At 39.5% G+C, this 18,997-nt stretch overlaps 1 long non-coding RNA gene across 1 annotated transcript in view; it reads left to right on the forward strand.

Moving 5' to 3' along the window:
- Positions 1-7,279, forward strand: part of LOC120763891 (uncharacterized) — an 83,815-nt gene extending 76,536 nt beyond the window's left edge. Inside the window, exons 5-8 of the long non-coding RNA XR_005704144.2 lie at positions 245-361; positions 2,531-2,658; positions 3,897-3,998; positions 4,875-7,279. This is a non-coding gene — a long non-coding RNA (uncharacterized LOC120763891). The remainder of the gene's footprint in view (positions 1-244; positions 362-2,530; positions 2,659-3,896; positions 3,999-4,874) is intronic.
- The last annotated feature ends 11,718 nt before the right edge of the window (positions 7,280-18,997 follow it).

The raw sequence follows: 18,997 nt of genomic DNA on the forward strand, positions 1-18,997 counted from the left end.
GGTGGCACCACATCATGCTCCCTGGATATGGGCTGCAACAAATGGGTCACATCAGCAGAAGCTGCCAAAGGGCCCTCAGGGGATAGACACCCCTGGGTAGGGACTGCCAGTCAATGCTGGATCTGCATCTTCTGCTCTTCTGACCTGTTCTGCTCTGAGAGAGTATTTTTATGCTGCTTTATCTTTTTTTTTTTTTTTTTTTTTTTTTTTTTTTTTTTTTTTTTTTTTTTTTTTCCCCCTGCAGATACCTTTCTGAACCTCATGGTGTGTTTGATGTTCACTGGCAGAGGTCATGTGAAGCTGCCTGTCCCTCTCCAGGAGCAGAAAGGAGATCACAGTGGCTTCAGTCCTCAAACTGACTGTGAGTGATGTGTCCACGCCCACATGGACCTGATGCAAGAGGACATTTTGCTCATTCCTTCTACTTAATTTCTCCTCACATTCCTCTCTGGCCTAGGAAATTTGACTTTGTTTCCTGGAATGTTTGAGCACCTGAGTCCTTTCCTAGGCTGCTGGGTATCACTTCATATTCCCTGAACTGATGATGGGATTCTATCAGAGATGTCAGAGGACAAGGATTTGGCAATAGTAAGACCTGATAATAAAACCATTACAAGTCAGATTTCGTAGTCCATCTGCTGGATATCCAGATCCCAAGGATGGACTCAATATACATGTGAATATTTCAGAAAACATTCCACATAACTGTAGTACAGAAATAACTTCCTTCAAAATCCTGAGCACTGAAATGTTTGCAATTGCCTGTGTAATATGTACTTTTCTGATCATTAAATTCTGCTCTGTGATAGTTCTCAACATGTAAGAACAGGTCCTGCCTTCACCGTGGGGATGTGATGAGATAGCAGCAGAGAAGCAGCGCTTGCCTCCAGAGCAGTAAGACCAGTGGAAATAGTCAGCATTTGGGTATTGAGAAGCAGAAAGTAAAGTGTATGTATATAAAAAAATAGGCAGCTTTCTAAATTATTTTCAGGTGTCTTCTTTAATCCATCTGTAAAGATGAAAACAATGTCAGATTTTTCCAGTCTCTTCCTAAAATTAATTTTGAAGGCAGTTTCCAAGTCATGTACATTTTCCATTCAGCAACTCATGTGATGCCATGCAAGGTTCCTATCCTGCTCTTGCTCAAGGCAATTTAAGATTTGACATTGATAGAAAAGATTTCAGGGGTAGACTCAGACCTCAGGATCTATCCCTGTCACATGGAACTGTGTACAGCTGGGGAGCATGGGGGGGTTTTAGCACAACAGTCTCTGCACTGCCAGGAGCATTTTCTGGCCTGATGTGGAGATTCCTATGGGAATTGTTGCCTCTGAAGTTGGTAGAGGGGGTTTATGGTGTACAGTGTTTAACAAGGGGACAGCCACAGCTCCTCTGCCGCACCAGTTGAGGCAGGGCAGCTCACGAGTCGCTCGTATTCTTTCTCTCTTGTGAATGAGAATTGCAAAGGGAGTGTGTGTTGCACTGCTAGCACAATAGAGATGTTCTCCACCCGAATTTGTATATTTGCACTTAAACATCCCCAATCTGGTCCCTGATTAGTTATCCAAAACGGAGTTCTCATGTTAAGTCTGCAGGTGATTCATATTGCCTTCTTGTTTCTTCCCCTAGTAGACCACTGGATTTCATTCCTTAGCTAACACTGTCTACCTTCAGAAAGCACACACATCTTAGCATTATGCCCTCTTATAAAGTTGGTAACTTTTGCATGTCAGGAATGAAAAGAAAAGGTATAAACAAAATGGGAAGCATGGTAAGGTGTCAAGGAAAGGGAAACAAAGGAGTGTGATCCAGAGCATTATATCTCTTTGTGGGTGACTTGACTGAGATAGAGATTGAAGAGACAGATCTTTTTACTATTACTCCTCAGAGCCGAAAGAGAAGAAATTGTTTTGCTGGAGGCCACTTCATCCTGACTGCATTCATATACAGGTGATTTGTTTCAGTGCACAGGGACATACCCTGCAGTGTTGAAATCAATGGGAATGTTGCTGCTGAAAATAGGAAAAGCCTTTTGTCTTGGTTTCTGATACCTGATGTCACAGGATCTTGGAAGGGGTTTTACTGCTGTTAAAAACAATCTCAACTTGTGCTTTATTCCCTGTACCTAATGCCTCCATTGTAAGTGGCATTTCACCAGGATTCTATGCTTTGTGAATTCGGGGAGAAGGTTACACATTGGAAAGCATATGAAACTAACACTTAGTGAGAAACAAGTAATTAAGACATCTGGATAGAGGAAGACACATCAAAAATAACAATTTGACAAAATAGGTGTCTGAGAACAAGAAACAGGAACTGGGCAGGTGAGGTTTCAGGTGAACTCATAGCAGAGAACAGTGATGGCTGTACTGGATCCTCAGCTTGTTGCACTCTCAGCTGCTCTTTCCTCCCTGGAGTCTTTCCAGGGCAGATGGTGTAGCTGAGGCTGCATGGCCAGAGGCAGAGTGTTGGAGCAGCAGCATGTTGTTAGCTGGCTTAGCAAAAATTGTCATTTTTTTTTCTTTTTCAGCCCATGTAGTGTAAGCTGAGGCCTAACTCTGGACTTACTCTTTTCCTGTGGTTGCATCCATAGAAAATTGGTCTGTGTTAATGGCAGCAGATTGTATATTTTCTTGTCCTTGGATGGTTTGACAGCAGGTCAGTGATAGCAGTTTTCAGAGTGAAAGGATTACCTGTCTGTTATATTTCCCTTTTCCCACTCACTCCTCTCCTCAAGTTGAATTATATTTTTTTAAACAGTTGGGATTTCTTGCGCAAGTTAACTTGCTCGAGCCTGTGCAATCCTGGGTTCTGGCTGTTCCAGTGGAGCACTGTCAAGTCTATGCACAGCCACAGTTTTCTAGTTCCTTCCTAAATATCTGATTCCAAACAGGCTGAATCTGGATCTTTGGAAGGTTGATACCCTTCCCGTAATATTTCTGTGCACCCCCATCTAATGCGTCATTCTGAGGACCAACAGCAGCCGCTCTCATTCAATAGGTGGCGGTTGCAAATTTCTGAAGTGGGAAAGGGTGTTCTGAAAATTTTATCCAAAACCTGGACTTTTCTTTGTATTTTTTTTCATGATTCTGTTATATATTGCTCTGGGATCTTTGTATTTTCTTTTATAGTTGTTTCAATTTTAGGTTTTCAGTAGTGGAGCTAATTTTAGATATGTAGTTATGCTTTTTTTCCCTCATAAAATCCTACTAAATAGAAATCACTTATCTACAGGATATTGTTCTGGTTTGGATTCCACCTTTTTTCTTCTTTAGGAGTTATAAACGGTGTCACTTAATTTGAACAGTAGCAAACCTCAACCCCCAACAGAGAAATATGCAGTCTTTCTCAAGACATGTTGAGACATCCCCCTGCAGCTGTAATGGGTTATCAGCACATCTCCACCCTTTCACCAGATGCAACCTCTTAGAGGCAACTTTGTCTTCAGACTTCAGTTGTATATCATCTGATCTCAGCTAGTGTCAAAAGACCCATGAGCTCTCTGACTGTCTGCTGGGAACATTGATCCACTCACCACAACTATTTACAAGATGTAGTCTTTCCTTCCCTTGCACCCTTTCTCTCTTAAAAAAAAAAAGAAAAAAGCTGTCAGTATTTCAAAAAGTGTGAGCAGCAGATCTTTGCGTACTTTAATCCATAAATAAACATTTCTTCTTTTGAACTTCATTAAAATTGGATGCGTTTTCACTGTAAAACACTTCAGCGTGCTTATAATTTAGACATATTTGGTGATGAATATTGCAATTGAGTTTTGTCTGTAGGAATAATTGTTGTCTAGAAATACTCAATTTATGCCAAAAAAGTGTACAAGAATCAGACTATGAGATACACTGCTTATAACAAGCTATTAAGCTATGACCCTGCTGTTTTAACAGGTTGGGCCAAATGCATCTTTGCTTTTATGACCAAGCTTACAGGAAGTGGTGGAGATGTGAGTTTGGTTTGACTTCTGCACAATTATATCTGACTTTCTTCTGGTAAGACTTGTTGATGTATCACGTTCAAATCTCCAGCTTTGCCTTCTCTGCATTTGACCTGAAGAAAGGAATTCCTGCTTTAAAATGCTCATCAATCAGTGCTGTGTAGTTAAGCTGATAACAAAGCTAAGGCTAAGCCAGCGCTAATTTAGCCAACTGTTACATTACTGACAATATTTGTCAGCAAATGATTTTAATTAGACCAGCATAATGAGATAAGTAGGCTAAAATTAAGCAAATGACTAAAACTAAAGAGGGATTCTGATGACAAAAAACTAAAGAGGGATTCTGATGACAAGTCCTGATGAGTGTAAGAATTATATATATATATATATATATATATATATATTTTTTGCCACCAATGTCTGAGTAGCATGTGGGAATGGAGAGACAGCACTAATCACATGAGAAATCACTTAAAAATGATGCTGGTGTGCTGGAATGCTGAGCCGGTGTCAGGAAGGCTTGCAGAGTTTGAGCAAGTGCTGTGTAAACTTCCTGAGCAGCCTCGCATGTCGGTGACACTCCCCGGACCCGGCGGGGCTCCTTTGTGCCCCTGCCTTTCGTGCCTCTCATGGGACGGGACAGGGACGGCTTGCGGGAGGGAAAGGGGACAGGCAGCAGCCATGGACTGGGAGATAATACAGCGGAAAGCGTGTGGAATACGCGTCTGAAGTTAGTGGCTGTAATTAAAGACAGGTTAGGGAAAAAAAAAAAAAAAACCAAAAAAAAGTAGGCAGGGAAAAATGCAGTATTTGTATTGAGAAAGAAGTACGAACTGAGTCAAAAAGAAAAAGCACTGTTTGGTGTTTGAACAAGGAAATGTTTGGCGTCAATAACCTGCTGCTCTATTTGTCTCTTTCTCACCCTACACAGCTTTTTGCTCTGATTTCTGGTGGAGTATTCTGGCCCCTGTGTTATTTCCCCCCTGCCTGCCCATGGTCTTCCTGAGACCTGCTGGCAAAGGGAGGTTTTCACAGCCTGAAGTGTTGATTCTGAGAAGTGTGAAGGAAACAGAACCGTGCTGGATGATGTGACTCACCTTGGAGAAGTTGATGTTTTCCGGCTGAGGGAAAGTGTAAAGTTTCAGCTTTGCTAGTCCAGATGTTTTAATGGATTTTGCTGCAGTAAGAGAAACCCTGGTCTGCATGTTTTATTCAGTCCTGAATAGGAGAATAACAGGTTACATACTAACATAAATGTTTAATGATTTATGATTAAAAGAATTAAATTAGATAGTGAGCAAAATACTAGGTTAATTGACTACGGAGTCCTAAGTTCCCCAAAACGTGGCATTCCAGCCAAATATGGCTGAAATATCAGCTGTCATATGATGAATATTTTAAAGAAGATTCTATTATACACCTAGGGGTTCATTCGCTTCAGTAATGAGGACAGTTACCTCTAGGGAAAGGAAGCTATATTATGCTTGCCACTTAACCAGGGGCTGGTTTGACAGGCATCAGCTCAGAATATATGTGTATATATAAGGAATCACAGCAGCTTGTCTCAAGTTTACTGAGCAGGAAATATTGTGCTATACAATACTTTGGGTTTCTATCTATGGATTTGTGGATGGCACTGAGTGGGATTCAGACTATTTTTATTCCTGAGTCTGATTGTTGAGGTGGAATCCATCACCTACTAAATATTAAATCAGCAGGTTTTTTAAAGAGAAACACTGTCTCTGCTGACTTGAATATCCTTATGTGGCCCAGAGGAAAAGAGAAACAAAGACAAGATGAGAAAAGTATCGTCTTTGGCATTCTTCTTAATATTAATGATTTCTCTAGTTTTCAAACTGTTGAAGGCAAAAAGTGAGATAGTAGAACTTTCACATGGGTAAGAAATGACCCAGGTGAAAAAAAAGCATACATTATAAAAACTGCAGTGAAGCTTCTGGAGTTGAATTATTTGTTGGAAGAGATGGTGAAAAGGTCTCAACAGATTATTTTTTAAGCAAGTTTTGTTTAATTGTTTCCAAACTAACATGGGTAGCAATTACTAGGGTTGTGTCAATTCCAAATTACTTGAACAATTTCATGTAGATGCGATTTATGTCAGATTTTACTCTGGGTGTGGTTTCTGAAACCTAGTGTTTATAAATACTGAAGTTTTGAACGAACTACCCAACTTACGTGTTATTGTTCATCTTAGCAGACTGACTGGAATTGTAAATAGTTCCTTCATGCTTTTCTTTTTAAAGTTGCACTTCATAGACAATATCCAAAGACAACTGTGAGGTGTCTGAATGAGTAGTTCTAGTGTACCCATGGTTGCCTATGTGAACATTCATCATGCACCTCTGTACAAGTAAAAGGCCATCTCTGTCACTCTTAAAGGATGCTCTAAGACTTTTAAGGATTCTTTAGGATTTAAAAAAAATTCCTTCTCTGATAATGAGCAGGTTGGTGAAATAACAAAAGCATGACAAATGATGCCTTTTTTTTTTTTGGTTTTACGTTTTGCAAAATAGTCGCATTTCAGTTCCAGATATCAAAATGAATAATTGCTACACCAATCTTCTAAATGTGGTGAAGATTCTTACAAAGTTTCTGCTTGGTGACTGCTAAGATAGAAGCTCCCTTCTTATTTCACTTTTTTAAGGCCTCAGATGACATATCAAAATGTCCTGGATGCCCTGACATATTAACAGCACATCCCATACAATCCTATGGTAGGAGAATTCCAGTCCTTTGCTTAATTTTATGTAATTCTTCTTGTTTAGACAGATAAATTTTCTAGGTTTCAGAATGCAAGTGATTTATTCTGATGCTGTTTGTTAGAAAAACTGACCCTTCAATGCAAAAAAAGGACAAAATGAAAGTACTCATTAAGAAGATGCCTTTGCATATTTCACATGCATTTTTTAAGATCATGTTACATATTCGTCAGTTGTAGTCACAGAGTTGTTGCCATAAATGCTCTGTGTATATGTGGATATCTGAGCTGCTTTGTAGGAGTGGGGGAAGTGAGGAAAAAGGGAAAAATTTAATATGAAAATCAGGAGGGAATAAGTGAGATGAGGAGTTAGGAGGGACTCTGAGCTATATTGTTCCCATTCTATACATCTGACTCTTAAGAGATTGTAGGATTTCCTTTCCTTCCTGAACTTGATGCTCACTGGGTGTTTAGGTCAAATTCTGGTGTTATTTAAAACCCAACAGTTACTACTTTTCAAGTTGAGATAAGGGTGGAATAATCTTTAATTGTCCAGGGACCACAAACTTCTTTGTTATCCTATCAATTCATTCATTGTCTACATTGGCTTTAATTGTGTGTGAAAAAGACAATATTTGAATAAAACCATGTTTTCTGTTTTGAAGAAAAGTTGTGTTTCTGGTGTTTGTTTTAGATTTGTGCCCTGCTTGATATCCTGTTATGTAAGACCACAATATAAAGGCTTCGTCAAGACTTGGAAATTTCGGGAGAAATAAATGGGTTTGTTGGGCTTTCTTTTTGCTTTCAATAGTATATGGGCTTGTCATTTTTTCAGATTGTGAACCAAAATAGATGAATATTTCCAACATCATGTAGCTCAGATTTTTTTCCACAGTGGTAACAGTGAATTGTGAGAAAGATTTTGGAGTGATAGTCAAATATCTGCACAAAGGAAGTAATTTCATCCCAGAAGGCTGTAAAAAATCTGCAGAGTGGTCCTTCATTTTAAACAGTCTAAATCAACTGGAGCTGAAAGTTGGTGCTGATTGTCATGTTGTAGAATTGGTTTGCTATAAAGAGGTAAGGGATTCAATTTACTTGGCATAGAGCAGTCAGGCACAAGTTCTACAATCTCCACAAAGCCTGAAGGTCGTGTGCTGTTCCCAGGTCTGGTTCAGAAATGTCACAGCTGCCTGCAGTGGCTGAGGCAGAAATGTGGAACTCATCCCAAGAGGCTGGTCCTGGCCCTGCTGCTGGTTCTGCCATTCCAGCAGCTCTTGTGTGTGCACTTTGTGTGGGCAAACCTCGGCTACCTCACTTTCAGTGAGTGCTTTGGATTTATGGTGCAATGGGTAAGAGTGGGTGACCTTTAATTATCCAAGCTCTAGGAGATCATGTGGACAAAGCAAGCCTGTGGCTAGAACGTGCTGCTGCAAGTCATGATGAAGATTTCTTCGAACACTGGGTGATTTGGGGAAGTGAGCTGTTGATGTGGCAGTCTGCTCTTTAGTAAGCTGTGGAGGTCAAAAGAAAGGTTCATTGGCATGGACACATATATTTTTTCCCCCCAAAGGCCTCAGCATAAACCTGGCACTGCCAGGGCCTTGTTTAGGAATGATATGACTGACAAGTTCCTTGCCTGAGATTTGTAGAAGGCTTATTTAATTGCTACATGTACCTACCCCCTATTTTGCTCTTAACTCTCTGCTCATTTTTCTTTCCAAGTCACTGTTATAACCAGTGATTTTAGCCAGAAGCAGCTAAAATGACAGAAATCTGTAAAAGAGGTTCAGGGTTGGAAGTAGAGCACTACATGCTGAGTGTTGCCTGCCAGCATTTTACTTGGATTTTAAGTGAGGGGGAAGGAAAGTAAGAGTTCTCTTCTTCATTTTTTAATTAATGCAGACACCATTTTCATTCTGAAGTGTCACACACTGAAAATCAAAGGAACCCTGTATAAATAATAAGAAAAACCCTGATTCTCCCGATTAGTAATGGAAAACATTTTCAAACAAGATCTACAGAATTACGATAGGGCTGGCACTTCCTCAAGGTGAAAGTCTCTCAAAATCATAACATAAATTATAGATTTGTCCATGTCTCTTCTCCATAGGAGATTTACAATCTCATTTTCATAGTTGTCTTAAGAAGGGAAGAGAAAGAGATTCTTATCTAGGTCAGAATGAAAGCATCTTCTTTTTACAAAATAATAATAAACCCCTACTTTAGATGAAGTGAATAGCTATGCTATGAAATTATGGGGCTTTCTGTTCGTGTCAGGAAGAACTCCATTTAAGAAAATATATTTACAGCTGTGCAAGTGTAATCAGAGTCACATTATATGACATCTCAGATTCAAGGAAGAATTGTTGTGAATTGTAACTCAGATATGTAAGGAAGACATCTGTCCTTCTTTGAATTTGGCTGGCAAGATATGAATCACCCCCCTTTTTTGCTGCCACCTTAGTTCAAATGTAGCAGTATGGGACTAGCAAATAAAGATCAAGAAAACCAAATGGAAGGCTAAGATAATGTGGCATATAAGTGACGGTAAGCCTTTCTTGGTGAGCTGACTGGCAGCAGCTCTCCGGGTCTATGAAGAAGGGATTTGACAGCTGAAGAACCAAAGGAAGTGAAATCCAAGAAGAAAGTAGTCATCTCTTAATTGCCCCAGGGAGGAGAAGGGGGTACCATAACAAACAGAAGGATACAGAAGGTGATGAGCAGAAATGCACTGAGCAAGCAGGAAGGGTGTTTGGGCGATGTCTCACCCTCTGTGGTAAGAAGAAACAGATTTCAGATGTTTCCATCTCATTATAAGCACAATGGAGAGGGTTAAAATTTATTCTTAAAACCAAGATGGGACTGGTGGAGCAAAATACTCCAAAGATAAGTGTTGTATGTCAAAGAAAAAGAAGTCTTCAAATGACAGACATTCTGAAGCTAATGATCTTAAGTGTTTGCTGATCAGGGTTTTAAAGGAGAAAAGCATGACATAGAATTTACTTCTTATCTACTGTGGTAGCCACAAAACACCCAAAGTATAGTCTCAAAAACTATTTTTAATAAAGAAAAGTGCATTGTGTTATTCTGGAAGACTTCACTGTGAGCAAAGTGTTAAAAATACCATAATAGAAAAGTGAATCCTACTTGGGTTTTAGCCTGGTCATTTGGCCCCTGCTCCTGGCACTCTCTTGCTGTTCAAGAATTCCTCCTCAGATGGTTACTTTTCTGGCAGAAGGACTCAAATCAGTTGTAGGTGCAATAGGCAGAATTAGTAAATTTTTACTACCTATCGTCCTAGTTTTGTCTGTCCCATATAGCTATCAAAGGAATAAATATATTGCAGAGGGCAGTATAAGATTGTCATATATAACAGCTGTTGGGCACCTGAAATAGTCTCAAAATTCTTTTTTTGTCAGTCTTTGAAGAAGAATAATGCCCCCTAAATATGGATATTTGAACAGGTGTTTACAGATCTGTCTAATACTTGGCTTTTTCTGAGATGTCTAGTTTCAAGTTTTGGTCAAACCATTGTAGATATATTTGTTGTATGCAATGTAGTCTGAGGTTGAAAATGGAGTTCTGGATTGTAAGACAAGGATAACTGTACAGGGACACTTTCTTCCATGCAATGTTGTAATAAGGTAGTTGCCACAGGTGGTAAGAACTATGTGAATACTCACTTGAAAATTGCAGATTAAATGCTAAGATGAGATCTGTGTCAAACAACTGTTCAGGAACCAGCTGGACCTGTGTGGGCTGTGAGGTCAAATATTTCCTTTTGTACTTGATGTTTCTCACAGTTCCTCAATAACCACTGTCCTGCATGTCATTGAATACACAATTGCCAGCATAGATGGCTATTTCTGAGTAGCCTTTCCATCAGACATGTACAATTGAATTTTTATTCAAGAGCTGCAAGTGCCCTTTTAAGTGCAATCATGTTCTTATCTGGCTGCGCAGTAATTCCATTGCAATTCTTGCAACTGCTGTTTGGACTGCAAGTGAAGCTTCACCAGGGTTGTTGCTGGATGTTCACATTGTCCTTCAGAATTGTGTCAAAAGAACATCCAGCTTACAAGTGACTAAGAAAAATAGCCTTTGCCAGTAAAATAAACAAATTTCCTTCAGGTAAAATGGAAATTAATCCAGTTGATGAGGAAGGGAGAATTGTTTTTACCAGATCATTTTTTCTGACCTCAACTAGACACTGTCCCTTCCTGAACACTGAATTTTTCCTCAGTGAAAGAAAAATATTCTTCGTGATTGGAATATTTCATACGTACCAAGTGGCACTTTTGCCAGAGGACTGAAAATTGTCATATAAAATGTAATTCAAACTAGGAATCCCCTGGGCTGGTGGGTTTGTCTAGTGTGGAGAGCTTTCCTTTTCTTCTCTTTGTAAGGGTACCCCTAGGGCTCTTGCCTGGCTTGATTCTGGTCTTGTTTGTGTTGGTGTAAATCAGGAGTAACTCAGCTCCCGTAAGCGCAGTTCAGGTAGATGAGATCAGGCTCCAGCACATGGTATCCAATCACTCTATTCTGTTGAAGCAGCTACAAATGGGTGTTCATCTAGTTAAGATTTGCATAGATCCTCTGTTTTGTAGTTTTGCAAATCATTGTTTCATCAGATGTCCTTCCATTTTCTACTTCTAACAACTCTTTCTTACTTAAACTGAAGCAGTTTTCATTTAAAATTCTGTAAAGCTTTTTACAAACTTCAATTACCTAAGTTTCATAACATTCCTGTAATATCAGTTAATCTGCAGGTTTTTACAACTGCTGCATCCTATCAAATGTAGCTCCCAGACCAAAAGAAAAAACACAACAAACCAAAAAAAACCAACCAAAGGCATGTTAAGATTAAGTATGCAGTATTAATTTAAAATGCCTTTAGAATTTAGGTCAAGATGTGTTGACTAGTTTACAGGAAGCTTTTGAGAGAAAAGAAAAGCAAAAAATCAAGAAAATAGATTTCCTTCATATAGGACACACAGAAACAATTTCAGACAGCAAGCACATTTTGTAGACAGACTGGAGTGATATTTAAAATTCATTCTGTTTAGCTACAGTCCATTTGTGGAATTTCTGCCTTTTAGTTGTCCCTAAGGGTTTTTCTAAGATATTTAGAAATCAGAAAATCACAAGGCTTAGCTTTCTAATTAGTGTTGTGAAGCTGTGTTGAAAGCACATAGCAATTCAGTTGCAAAGTGTGTAACACCTCTGAAAGTCCTCCTTTCTCATCTCCCACCTTTCCTCCTGCTGAGCAGTGACTCTTTGCATGCCATGCGCTCTGGGAGCAATTTGTGGGCTGCTGTGAGGAGCTTATTCTTTATGAAAATACCTGTGCTTTCCATGAGTCAATTCCCCCTTTGAGCAGAGGCTCTTGCTTGCAGCATGGGAGTCTCTATATATGGGTGCAGGTGAATTTGTCCAGGGATTCTGGCCCAGCAGAGAAAGTGACACGACCATGAGACAGTGCCCAAGTACATTGAAATGAAAGAACTAAATTTTCAGTTACAGAAATTGAGCTTTGGGCAAGTAAGTCCTGATGAAATCTATTTTGTTTTTCTGAAGGGAAACAGACGCAGTTTGCTGTTAGCTAAATTTTATGTAGCAAAAGTTAAAAGGGAAACATTTCCCGAAATCTCTTATTGCAAGTCAATATATACCATTAGTATGTTCCCTACTGCTGTAACAAGGAGACCTTGGGACCAAGCTCTTACTGATTGATTCTTGCGAGCTCAGCTGGTGGTCCTTGGGCCTTATTAAATTTCCCTCATCTTATTTTTGCACACTTATTCCCTTGAGCTACAGCTTAACTGCGTAACTTCTCTCACAACTTGTCGATTCTTAATAAAATTTGTTGAGTGTTAAGGTTCAGGGTTGGCTCATCCCTATGATTAAGTCTGTTCAGCCTTCAGCACAGTCAGTTATGTTGCACTTAGCTTGATTTGCTTTGCTTAAGGCTCTCTGAACAATTGGTTTGCTCAGTGCTGTTGCTAACCCCAGTTCTAGCCGTATGATGACCTTCCTCCAGTCCTGATTATTTATGTGTATCCTGCAGTTCACTGGGGAAGTGTGTGTTGGCCTCCAAACAAAGATTGCTGTCTATTATATATAACCTAAAAATACAACTGTGAACATGTGTAGGAGCAGGATTTTTTTTTTCTGGAGTATATTAACATACTATTGTATTTATTTAAAAAACTGCAAGATGGATGCTTTTAGAGGTTTATTGTGCAAAAGTTGCTCTAATTATAACAACAGACTGACTGATAGATGCAAAGTAGAACCAGTTACATTCATGGGCTTTATAAAACAGTTTAAACTATTGCATTTATATATTGCTATCTTCACTGGAAACCTGGGGCTGCAAGAGGAAATGTCTGAGCTTTGGTAGCCACCTACAAATATGGCAGAGTGGTAGACAAAAATGAGTAAACTTATGGGTGTTGAAGATGTCCAGCTACCCAGAAAAAGTAGAAGTGTCCTAAATTTATATGTTCATTAAGAAGGGGAAAACAAAAGGCCAAGCAAAAAAAAAAAAAAGTCTGTTTGACTACTAAATATACCTCTCTGCTCCATCTCTCCATCTTTCATTTGCTTAGTCAGATTTCCTAAGATGAGGCTTAAGTCTTGATCCTGTGTGTGTGTGTGTGTGTGTGTGTGTGTGTGTGTGTGTGCGCATGATCACAAGATGACCTCGCTCATGGAGTGAGGAAAATCAGAGGAGAAAATTTCTGAATGTCTCCATCATGCAGAAAGCTACATCTGCAACTCATGCTTACCTTAACACCCAATAGCAGTCACAATTGTGGTGCTCTAAAACACCAGCCGGCATTAATTTGGGCTCTCACAGAGATTTTGTTAACTTTGGGCTAATAAAAAGACAATTCCACAAACGTGGTGTTGAGTAATCAGCCATAGTTTATTTCTTTTTCTTAAAAAAAAATACATAACTATAAAAGCCAGTAACGTTTGATTGTGTGTTAAGGGAGCAAAAAATATGGGTAATTGAGAAAGCCCTCCTGTGCCTGTGACTGTCCTGCTACAGCTTGCAGAAGCTTTGTTCATTCTGCTGCAGGACAGTGTGCACCATGGCTGTTTGGTGCTGTTGTGCACCAGAGCAGGGGCTGCCAGGGGTCAGGCTCAAAGGAAGGATGGCTTGGAAATACAAATATATCTCATTACTTTTACTCCCTCATGGATTCCTTCCTGGTCCTCTGAATTCTTGCAGTTTGCACTTACCTAACCCTGGATATTCCGTGCTGTTAAGTAGTTTCCATTATCACAAGCTATAAAGTTTGTTCACCACACCCATTCCCATGAGCATCCAAGCACCTGGTCTGACACACCATCCAAACAGATGAAGCAAAATTATGCAGAAAGCCATAGCAGGAATTACGGGCATGAGAGATACGTGTGAAACCCATAAAAATGGCAGGTGGGTGTTCTCCCAGGTTGGCTGTGCTAAGAACAGAGTGAGTGAAGCAACAGCAGAGTGGAAAACCAGCAGAAATTAGAGTCTAATGCCAGTTGCACAGGAAGGATGGAGAGAGGTGAGGGGGAGTTCAGAGGGCAGTCAGGCAATGTGAAGGAAAGAACAACTTCCAGCTGTAGAAAATTGCAGGGAGGAGACCAAAAGGAAGCAATTCTCACAGACAGTAAACACTTTTGCTATTACAGTAACTCAAATTAATAAATATTTATCTTATTAAACTGTCCAAAGGACTTGGGCCTCACTGGACTGGTCTCTGAGTCAATGTGAAAACTGTCTCATTGAAGCTTCCTAGAGAGATCCATGGAGTTTATTGAACAAAGCTTGTGACAATAGGCCAGGATAAAAGAATACAAGTCTCCTGGGCAGACTGCTGTGCTGGCTCTGTTCCCCCTGTGCATAACAGACTCTCCTCTGCTATGCAGAAACTCCAACAATGTTTGATGCTGTTCAGATACTGCAGAAGAGTGTATGTATAGAAGGACTCTGGCCTGGCTGATCATCTGAAAGCATTGCTGCACTCTGCTGCACTCAGTCTCCAGAAGGCAGCTCTCTCTTGTGCTTTCATTTGGCGTGACAGAGGGACTACACACCATCTCCAACCCTCAGAGGTGGTGGTACCCATAAGATGAGTTGGGGGTCAAAGAGATAGGTTGGAATAAGCCTGCAGAGTTTACACTGTCCAAACCAAAGTTAGGATAACTTCAGATTTAAACCAGGTTAACCAGGACCTTGTCCAGTCTTGTTTCCAAAATCTCCCAAGACAAGACTCCACCATATCCCTGGACAACCTCTTTCAGTGCTTAATCACTCTCAGTCTACATTTTTATCCTATTATGTCAAATTAGATCTTGTCTTGCTGCAACTTGTTTTGACTGTTGCCTCTTGACGAGCACCCCAGAGAAGAGTTTGGCTCCACCCTCATGCAAAGACCTTTTTCTGTAGCAGGAGGCCACAATTCTTTTATACTGTCCTCTTCTCCAGGCCAAGCAAACATGTTCCCCCAGCTTCTCCTTGGATTTTATCTGCTCCAGCCTCCAGCTAAATGACCTTTCTCTGGACTTTTTCCGGTTTGAAAGTATATATCATGTATTGGACCCAGATGCAGCCTCACAAGAGCTGAGTAGGAGCAGTATTCCCCTTGTCTTTCTGGCTATGCCCTCTGCAAGGGCAGCACTGTGTTCTGCACCCCTGCCCAGGCCCTTCTTGCAGAGCTACAAGCCAGCAGTCTGTCCCCTGTTTGTACTGCCACGAGGGACATTTCTGTCCCTGAGGCAGTACTTTGTTTTTCTCTGTGTTAAACCTAATGTGTTTCCTCTTTGTCCAGACCTCTGGCTTGTTGAAGCCCCTCTACATGGAATACAGCTCCTCAGCATAGTAAGTTTCCCCCATAGCTTGGCGTCAGCCATTAGCCTTTTTTATTTTTTCTCTCCTGCTCACCGATGAAGACATTAAATAATGTCTTTAAAGTTTACCTCCATATTGGCTCCTTGGGTACACCACCACTTATTAGTCCTTAGAGTTTGAATGGTTGTCTGCTACTCTTTGAATGTAGGCAAATTTTCATCTACTCTGTCGTATGTCACCCATTTGCCCGTGTGCCCTGCTAATGCTTTGGGGAAGCCTTATAAGCAGCTAGAAGAAATGAGGGGTGCAATTGAAAAGGCTATAGCCAAACTTTTCTATTCCTGGAAAAATCCCTGGAGAGTTGATTACGGATCAGAATAACAGTATCCCACAAAACCTTTCCTATTCACTTGCAATATTAATCATCATCATCATCACAATCATCTTAGAATTTTAAAATTGCATTAAAAGAAGATGTGTATCATTGTACTTGAAAGAATATGAACCTTTTCCATTTGTATACTTTGGTCTTTCAATTGATAGAATGCTTCAAAATAACTAGAGATCAGTATACATTTAACAAGGATTTTTCTAGACTCTATCATAAATGATAACTTCCTTTTTGTATACATTTTTTTTTTCCTAAATAGAGGAAAATTGGCCCAGCATAACTCCAGCTTTTATCACTTTTGCCATTCACCCACTGAAATTTCAAGCAATGAAAAACCTGTTGCCTTTCTGCAGCCCCTGAAGTGAACTGGGCGTCAAGCAGTTCATACTCTGAAAATCTACCAAATTAATTTCATTTAAAATTCAGCGCAGTATCTTCCCATTTGGCAGAAGGAACAGTTGAATACAGTGATCAGTGTGTAATTTAGTTTCTTTCTACCTGTGCAATATGAATGTTTCATAGCCACAACAGAAGCTGAAGACTTGGGAGAGCCCTTGTCCCAGTGCAGCACAGGAGAAGGAAGTACATCCTGGTTCTGTCCACTATGAAATATACCTCAGACTTCCATTTCCAGCATTTGTCTCTCTTGTGCACATGGAAATAAATGAGATAATACTGATACTTATTTATGGAGATGTAATGCCCTCTGTGTAGCTGCAGGAATGCTGTTTTATCAAAACCAAAAGATGTACTAGATTGTCTTAAAATTTTTTTCATTGGATATTCTTGGTCGAGTCTTTTCTTTTTTTACATGGGTAAGTTAAATGCATGAATTTCAGCAGACACAAAGAAATTTTGAACAAAAAAGTTCTGCAGGGGCTCAAGGAAAATCATCTTGTGTGAGCAGCTAAAGGTTTGAGGAATGGGCTGCTGGGATGCAGTGCAGAAATGGTTCGCAGTAACAGCCTGGGTTACAAATTGATGTTTTATACCACAGCTGACACAATCTTATGGTCTTCAAAATCTTGGCTAATCTGACAGTTTTCACTACCTTCACAGAAAATGTGGGAGAAAGAAGAGTACATGTGATAGAATTTTCAGTTAATAGCAAGTAAAGCAGACCCATAAATTTTATCTTGAACCAGGCTCTGTTTTCCAGTATATTTCACAGGCTGCAAATGATGTTCTCATCTCGTTACTGTTCATTAACCCAAGGATGTGAAATCATTCTCTATATCTGGTCTTTCATCACATCCCCCCTTCCCTTTCTCCCTCTCTTCCACCCTGAATTCCTGTGTAAATGGTGCAAGTTCATTCATCACCAGGTAATCAGAAGACTGTCATGATCTACTGGCTGCAAAATTTGAGAGTACTTAAAATTTCATTTGTAATACAGAAAGGCATATTTGAGAAACTGCTGGAAAGAGAAATGGAAAGAGATGTGTGTATTTCACAGAATACTTGTTTTTGGAGTAGATTTTACATGAATTTTTTTCTTGGTCATGTAGACTGTTTCTTTTCTGTGCTGTTGTTCACATTTGGCCTGCCTTCAAATGAAGCTTTTAAATGGGGGATATTGCTGTAAATGAAATATAGAAAACATATACAAATATATACAGGAAGAAAAAATAATCTTGATACTATTAATCTCGCGAAAGCTAACACAAGAGCGCCTTTAGTCATAGAGATTTCAAATGTCAAGGATTTATTTAATCTAGTTTCCAAGGCAAGTTTTGATAGCTTTAAATAATAAACATTTTGTTTAAGAAAAATCTCAAGAAAACCCTCTGTCCATTTGAACGTATGTTAACATTCCTGTGCTTGAGACCTCCCTGAACTGTCTTATTCTGTGACTTTTATGTTGTTGACTTTGCCTTTTTTGCTGGTAATGTCAAACTTACTTGTTCAATCTAAGCTGTGTGACTGAGGCTCTCAGCATTATCCATTGTTTGAACAAGGTCTTGTTGTGTGCTCTGGCTGATTGATTGTTTATTCTCAATAAACAAAGACTTGCACTCCAGGTCTGTGAAATGTTTCTTGCTCAGTTAGTCAACTTATAATCAGAGAAGGCCAACTGTCTCTTTCCTATATTCATTTATTCATAGATAACTTTTCTTTTTTCTTAGACTCACTATTTTAGAAAGGAAGAGAGAGCAGGAGGAAGTATTATTTTTCTAGTCCTACTTATCTTTCTGTTTAAGATGTAGGGGTTTTCTGGGTGCATCTTTAATCTGAAGTCACAGCACAAGATATTTTTAATGAGCACCATTTATTCTGAAATGGGCTAAAGTGAAGTCCTGGTAGTGCTAGAAGAGGAGAAATACTGAAATCCATTGTTTCCCTGTGAAAAGAGAGGGAACCTGGAGCGGGGCTGTGAATATCTGCAAAGGGTGATGCACAGCTTGGAGCTTCATTTGGGAGGAGTATCAGTTGTCAATATAAACCCTTTGCAGGTGATTTAGTCAATAGTTCTTTCCATAGTTTTCCTCCTTCACTGACGTAATTGATCAACATAAGCAGCTTTTTAAAAAAACATTCTAATGCTGCAGTGTCACAGTCTGCTCTGCCGTCTTTAAAAGGGTGCTATGGAATCAAGTTTTTTTATGCACTTACCGTTCTGCGTCTCTAATATGAGAAAGATAATTGCTAAGTAATACTTTCACTGTCTACTCCAATGTAAAGATGTAATCGGGAGGAGCAGATCTGCTTTCATTTTACTGTGAGAGGAAAAGAGAAACCCCCTGCAGGTTGCTCACATTTTGCTGTGGTAATGACTCCATTGTGCTGTGCAGACACAAAATAACACAACTGTCTGTCTTCCATTCCCTTCTACCTACTTCTATGCAAGGAAAAGTCTCATATAAAGGAGAGATCAGCAAAGTTCCTCCAAATAAAATTAATGTCACTATAAAGGGGAACATTTTATAACATATGGTATATATGCAACTGACAAATTTTATGGCAATTCTATAGTAAGAGTCAACCATATTAAAAAAAAAAAAAAAAAAAGTCTGAATCCTAATATATTTGAATAAAGTTCTCCACTCATACCCTCTTAGTCTCTTTATTGGGATTGGATTGGGGATGGAGGAAAAA

Source organism: Hirundo rustica, chromosome 1 (genome assembly GCF_015227805.2).
Source record: "Hirundo rustica isolate bHirRus1 chromosome 1, bHirRus1.pri.v3, whole genome shotgun sequence".
NCBI classification, from domain to species: Eukaryota; Metazoa; Chordata; class Aves; order Passeriformes; family Hirundinidae; genus Hirundo; species Hirundo rustica.